Source organism: Carassius gibelio, chromosome A18 (genome assembly GCF_023724105.1).
Source record: "Carassius gibelio isolate Cgi1373 ecotype wild population from Czech Republic chromosome A18, carGib1.2-hapl.c, whole genome shotgun sequence".
Classification (NCBI taxonomy): Eukaryota; Metazoa; Chordata; class Actinopteri; order Cypriniformes; family Cyprinidae; genus Carassius; species Carassius gibelio.
Genome location: NC_068388.1, coordinates 22,655,658 through 22,663,182, shown reverse-complemented (window position 1 = coordinate 22,663,182; position 7,525 = coordinate 22,655,658).

Below are 7,525 nucleotides of genomic sequence, written 5' to 3'. Positions count from 1 at the left end.
AGAGAACAAGGACACCCAAGTTGTTATCAGCGCTCAGTTCAGAAGCCTGCATCTCTGATGGTATGGGTTTGCATGAGTGTGTGTGGCATGGGCAGCTTACACATCTGGAAAGGCACCATCAATGCTGAAAGGTACACTGTAAAAAATTGTGTAATTTACTGGCAGCAAGGGTGCCAGTAAAGTACTGTTAATTTACAGCTTTCAACCATTAATTTAACACTCATTGTCAGCTAGAGCACACATATGTGCTGAAGTTCTTAATACACAGATCAACACTGTATCAGCGACTCCACATTTACTGTCTTTATATAAAGCAGCACAAAATCAGAATTTTTGGCTCATCATTGACTGAAGCACAGGCTCTACTCTCCAGCACAATGGTGAACAACAAAACTACATTAGACTTAACAGATCTCTCTTGTGCAAACACACATTAGTACATTTGAGTTCAGTATTTACTCTCAATATCAGTGTATGACTTTGCATAAATTATTTTATATGGATGTTCACAAATATTTTAGTTAAATTAACTTTTTTTTATTATTTGGTAAATCTGACATTTACATTTTAGAGTATATTACTGTTTTTCCTTGACTTAACGGCAACAAACTGTAGAAAAACACTTTTTTGCTGGCAACCCTTAATTTACGGCAACAAACTGTAGAAAAACAGTTATTTACTGGCAGCAGGGGTGTACACTTATAATGTGTGCACACTACAGAGTGTTTGAGTAACACTGAATCAGTGAAATTAATGAGATAATTCTGTGATTAATTGATGATTGAGCATTAGTGATGGACACCTGCTATTAACAAACAGAATCACTAAAGGAAAGAGAAACACAAGAACTACAAATGACTTCAGCCACAGCATTAAATGAAATCAATTGAAATAAAATAATTCATCGTTTTTTTTTCATTACCATGATGGAGATCAGTGTTTACTTTAGTTGGGCTCTTGGACGTGAGTTTTCAACAACAAAGGTTTTTTTTTTTTTTTTGCTACATGCTGTAACAATGCATCTTTGGAACTTTAAAGAAAATTTACTCATTAAAAAAAAAACCTTTGCTGAAATTTCGACAGAAACATCAATAATCAGCATATGAATCACAACAATGGTGACAATCCACAAAATAAATAAACAGATAAGTTCTGAACATTGCAAAACATGCTACTAAAACTTAAGACAAATGCAAAATTATAAGCACATAAGAATTCAAGAAAATAAGTGAACAATTCAAGGGCATAGTTTATTCATGCCGCTATGCATGCTGGGAGTCATGGATGAGTTATATCCTGTGCTGGTACCCAGCATGCATTGCTTTATGAACCTTTTGATTGTCACCATTGTTGAGATTCATATGCTGATTGTTGATGTCTCTCTATGAGTGTTGCAGACACCATGCTGCCCAAAATATTTACAACTAAAACTGTCATTAAATCCATATGTTCTGGTTATCGCAATACTACTCAATCTCATAAATTTGAAGAAACAAAGAAGTTGTGTAATTCACTAACAAATTTCAACACCAAATTAACATTTGATTACTATAACAACACTTTAAGTCAGTCTAATAGATCACGCCTGACAGAAACAACCATAATCCCTTGAACATCAAAACTAATATTGCTGGAACAGTTGTATCATAAAAATACAAATATAGCAATGAAACAAAATGTTAAGTACAAAAGTCAAGGGTCAGGAGCCCAACTAAAGCAAACACTGATCTCCACAATGGTGATGTCAAACGAAACAGTAAAATTATCATCTAAATCTCTGTAATTCTCAATAATCTGATCTGATAGAAATAAAGTCAGTCTGGTTAGTAATGAGTGAAGTTGGTAAAGCTGTTTGTTGATCGTTTAAATCTTCAGTTGATTTAATCTAAGGCTGTGTCTGAAGTCAGTTGTATTTCATGTGTTTGTCTTGTTTTTTTTTTCTTCAGTGATTCTACTCATTAACAGCAGCTGTTGATCAGTGTCTGAATTCGCTCATTCATTTTCATTCTCTCTATCAGGTGGACTATATTAGTAAACTCATGTAGGGAATAGTGAGTGAGGGTGTAGGGTGTGATTTGAAACACAGCCGCTGAGTATCGACTTTGAACGTTGTTAATTTACGATATAAAGCAGCAGGCTACCTTCTCGAAAATGATGAAAATTACCCAGAATGCAGAATGTTTTAATGAAAAACAGTATGTTACTGTCGAAATTTGGCCGTTTTTTACAGCGATTTTTAACAGTGTATGTCCAAGTTCTAGAACAACATATGCTCCCATCCAGACGTCGTCTCTTTCAGGGAAGACCTTGCATTTTCCAACATGACAATGCCAGACCACATACTGTAACAATTACAACATCATAGCTGCGTAGAAGAAGGATCCGGGTACTGAAATGGCCATACTGCAGTCCAGAACTTTCACCCATAGAAAACATTTGGTGCATCATAAAGAGGAAGATGTGACAGTTGAGCAGCTTAAAGCCTGTATTAGACAAGAATGGGACAACATTCCTATTTCTAAACTTTAGCAACTTGTCTCCTCAGTCCCCAGACGTTTGCAGACTGTTATAAAAAGAAGAGGGGATGCCACAAAGTGGTAAAAATTGCCTTTTCCCAACTTTTTTTAGATTTATTGATGCCATGAAATTTTAAATCAACCTATTTTTCTCTTAAAATTATACATTTTTTCAGTTTAAACATTTGATATGTCATCTATGTTGTATTTTGAATAAAATATTGAAATTTGAAACTTCCACATCATTGCATTCTGTTTTTATTCACAATTTGTGAATTTTTGGAATTGAGTTTGTATTTATTTATTTATTTATTTTGTCGTATGACTTAAAAATATGTAGAATGCATTAAGGGAGGGAAGGGGTGGCACCGTGTTGTGTGTGTTGGCACAGTGGTTAACCAGAAAAATTAAAAATGCCATGTCATGCCGAAACCGTTGTAGACCCCGTAGCAAATAGCATGTAAATTGTTTGTAACATGTCTGTAAATTGTTTAACACTATCTTAAATAAAGCATTATTTTTAGGTGTAGACCAGCTAAAACTGCCAACCAGTTTTGGATGGTTTTAGCTGTTTGTTTGTTTGTTTTGTTTGCAGGGAAAGTGAATCATTTTATGAAACAGATGATTCAGTTGATTCAAAGTTTTAAAAGCTCAATTTCTCCCATACAGCCCTGGAAGGTGAAGTTTAATCGTTAAAAAGTATTTCTAGCACGTCCTGATTTTGCCAAGTTCGATGTGTTCCTAGGTCAACATATTTTGTGACCCTGGAACAACATTTTACTCCAAAAATATATTCTTAACCATATCCCTACACCTAAACCTAACCTTAACCATGAGCAATCCCTAAAATCAGAGGAAATGATAGATGAATGACACTGATGTACAAGAACCAAACACTGATTTTAAGCATAAATTTCACAAAATCTATAAACTGGTTCTTCAAATCTGATTGGTTAATCACAATGTTGTTCCAGGGTCAACAACGATGTTGTCCCAGGAACATGTCTCACTTGGTAAAATCAGGTTAGGCATATTTCTATGCCAAAAAAGTATTAATGTGTAATGGTGTGTAAAATATTGATGAAAATTTCACTTACAGGTTCTTTGCATGCCATGTTTAAGATCACATCACATTCACTAAATGATAAGGCCTTTGTGTGGTTTTAGATGTTTGTTGATAACTATGAGAAAAACTGTAGTTTGCCTGCTCATGGTAATGCTCATGCTTTGCGTGATAATCAGTGAACTGCTGTTTCCTGTCGTAGATTTATTTCAGTTAGTAAAGGCTGCCCGTTTTTTTGTCTGTTGCATAACTCCTTTAAAATGAAAACAAAAGTTTAATTTATCAGTATTTAGTTAGTAAATTATTAAATTTACTCAACATTTTTTTATATATAAAAGTATCTTTTAGATGGTTTGAAATAAACTTGAATATTTTCTTTCATTATATAACAGTGTTAAATGTATATATTTTCATGTGTCTTTCTGCAGTTTCATTATCTTCACAAAATCTTCTTTTTTTATCTGCTACCTTTCTCTACTGTTATCATATTTGTAACATTATGTGAAAGCATGTGTGAATTTTTATCAACCATATTAAAGGCAAACTAATCAAAACACTCATCACAGCCATACCAAGATGTGCAAGATGTGTGAGCTGGGGATTTTACCATAGTTCAGAAGCCTTGGATCTTAATCTGCAATAAAAGTAGTAACATATTCAGCTACAGTGTAACATTTAAAGATACGTTTTTTTTTATTTGGCTCTTTGTATCTTTTGCTGGTTTCTTGCTCTTTCTGATGTTTTAATTTCTTTAACTGGGGACTTGAGTTTATTGCACAGAATAAAATGAATACTAAAATCATGTCTGAACCCTAAACATGTAGTATAAAAAATGAATTAATAGATTGTTTAAATAAATTAGAATAACATTTTACTTCTTAAACCACTTAAAACATAGATTGCAACATCCTTCACTTTCTCTTATTACGGTAGATTTTCTGTCGATGTTAAATGAGTTGTATTGGTGATAATGGGCATGCAGATGTTACTAAGTGATCTGCAGTTTTCTGCTGAGACACTGTGACTCCACCACAACTGAAGCAAGGACAGGTCATTCTTATCTGCGTTGCTGTTTAGTCTCATGAAAAACTATTAAGGTAAACCATAATATTTGTTTTGAAATTTAAATTATTTAATTGCAAAATTGTTTTTTGTCCAAACAGACAATAAGAGATGCTTAGCTATATGCTGTACAATTAAACTTTTTTACATACACAGCTCATCTCAATGTTTGCTGCAGATCTTCTTGTGTTTGTCTCTATTCTATCAGGTTGGTTAGGTTTTTCTTCCTTGTTTTCAAGTTTAACAATCAGAAAGATAATTTCATTCATTTTACACATTGATTATTTTGATATATAGTGCAATGGCACACACACACACATTTATTTTTTTAATTATTAAGTCTAATTATAGCACATTTGTATTCCAGCTGCTTGCTGTCAGTCAGCCCTGGAAGTATCGATCCCCAAATCCCTCAACACCACCAGTGGCTCTTGTCTTCTGATTCCTTGTCTATTAAACATTTCAAAGGAGAGAGAAAACATTCTTGAAAGTTCACCAGAAGTAACATGGAGACGAGGATCTCTGTGGTCACTCTACGACACAGATGGTTTCACCATCGATCAACGTCAGAAGGAGCCTGTGATGGAAGTGGTGGGTGACCTACGAAAGAAAAACTGCACTTCTGTCATGAGGAACCTCACCAGCCTGCATTCAGATCGTTACTTCTTCAGGATTCAAGCTGAGAACTTCCAAGTGACTGAAACAAACGCTGTGCACATAAATGTGTCAGGTAAGGCAGAGCAAATGTTTTAATAATAAACCAAGATATTACCAAAAACCAAAAGTCTTTGCAGTGGCATCAAATATTTGAAAAAAAAAAGTTTAACAAGGTACATATTAGTAAACTATAGATATACACATTTAATTGAGTTCAATTGCAGTAACTTTCACATTCAAAATGCACTAAAACGCAACGTTATGGTTGCACGATATTGGAAAAATATTTTCAATATTTAGTTTTTCTGCCATATATGTTTTGTGATATTAAAAATATACAGTAATTTTCGCAAGATGTCTTGAACAGATTTGTGTAGAAATAATGAATTAGAGTTAGTGGGGTGAATTTGTTCAGAAGTGTATCTGCATACAAAGTTGAACATGATTTAGGCTGCATTCATATTAAAACCTAATGCTCTGCAGTGAATGGGTACCATACCATTACTACGTTCTCCTCTCAATATTCTGGTAGATTCCTTGGCTGAGCCGGCTGTGACTGTGCCGGTGCTCAGGGAGGGTGAGGAGGTGAATCTGACCTGCACTGTTCCCGCTCCCTGCCCCAGTCACCCTCCAAATGTAATCTGGGATCCTGCATTAGGTGGTAACGTAACACAGAGGACACAGATGAACGCTGATGGGACTCAGAGTGTTTCTGCCATCTTGAATTTCATCCCATTGTTACACCATCATGAGCTGAAAGTGAACTGTGTTTCTATTCAAAATCTACACAGAGAGGACAGACCCCTGCTCAGCCACAAGATGGTCATCCTCAATGTGGAGTGTGAGATTTTAACCCAACACAGTTTGTAGCTTTTTTCTTTTTATTGTTGTTTGTTTTGAAAATAGCCTACACACTCTGTTTCTTTTTTTTTCCTGCCCCAGATCCTCCAAAGGAAACATGGATCTCTTTCACAGACTTGGTCTGGCTTGGTGATAATGTGACCCTCACCTGTCAAAGTAAAGCCAACCCTCCTGCGGTCCACAGATGGTTCATAAAGAGAGCAGGTTTAGAGGAAGAATTGGGAATCTCACATGTGATTTCCTTCACTGCTTCCCGTGATAACACTGGGGAATACATTTGTGAGGCACAGAATCTATACGGTGCAATGAACTCTACAAACTTACAGATCACTGTCCTAGGTCAGTCTGTGCTGGAGACTATAGATGTTGATACAGTTTAAAAAAATGAGCCCTAGCACGTGAGAAACACTATTAGTTATGTTGAGACATTAAACATATAAAACGTGATGTGTCTCAACAGGCACAAAAGCAATGATTTTGATATTTGTCTGTTCTCTTTGTTTTTGCAGGCATGTCCTTCACAGCTTTCCTCTCAATTTTGGGAGTTTTCTTACTGTTTAAATTTGCACTTGTTGCCATTCTTATTTCTATGACTTACAGAAGGTAAGGTCTTGCCAGAAATTTAAATGATATAAAGTATTTCATACATTATTTGAGATAAATGAGAATGCATTCGTGTTTTGGTATACACAGGTGTAAAGAACCGATCAGAAGTGTAAGTATCTTTTGTGCCATGGCATGTTTTTCATGAAATGAGTTTCATCAATAGAGAGAGAGTATCAATGTTAAAACTAATAAGCACTAAATAGAACTAACTAATACTGTACTGTGCTGTTACTCGAGTGTTACACTATGGTGAGTGTATCATTAATATCAGAATAAGAAGTTCACAGCTCATTTATCAATGCATTTCAGGAGACAAGCCAAGATCAGAAAGTTTGCACCAGTGTTTCTGCAAAGTGCAGTGAGAAGCGAGCAGCTTCAGTCAAAGCCATGCGAAAAAGAGGACAACTGCATCATTAACCCTGTATATGCATTCAAACATGACATCTCTGATGAAAACAACCATGGGAACTGTTAAAAGTGAAAAGTAGCATGTTTTAAATGTGGAGTATAGGCTGTTTCTGTGTTAATACTGTCACCTAGTGTGGAACTATAAGAATAAAGCATGTTTTTAAACAACCTTTGCAAACGCCCCTTTCGTGCTTCATGCCTCCAACTCAAGCATTGCAAATTAAAAAAGGAAGGCATGTCTAAACAGTTAAAAGTGGGCTACTTTCAATAAAAGATACACAATGCAACGTCAACATTTACAGAAACCTATAGCCTAATGAGTGAGTATATCATGAATCCGTCTTCCAAAATG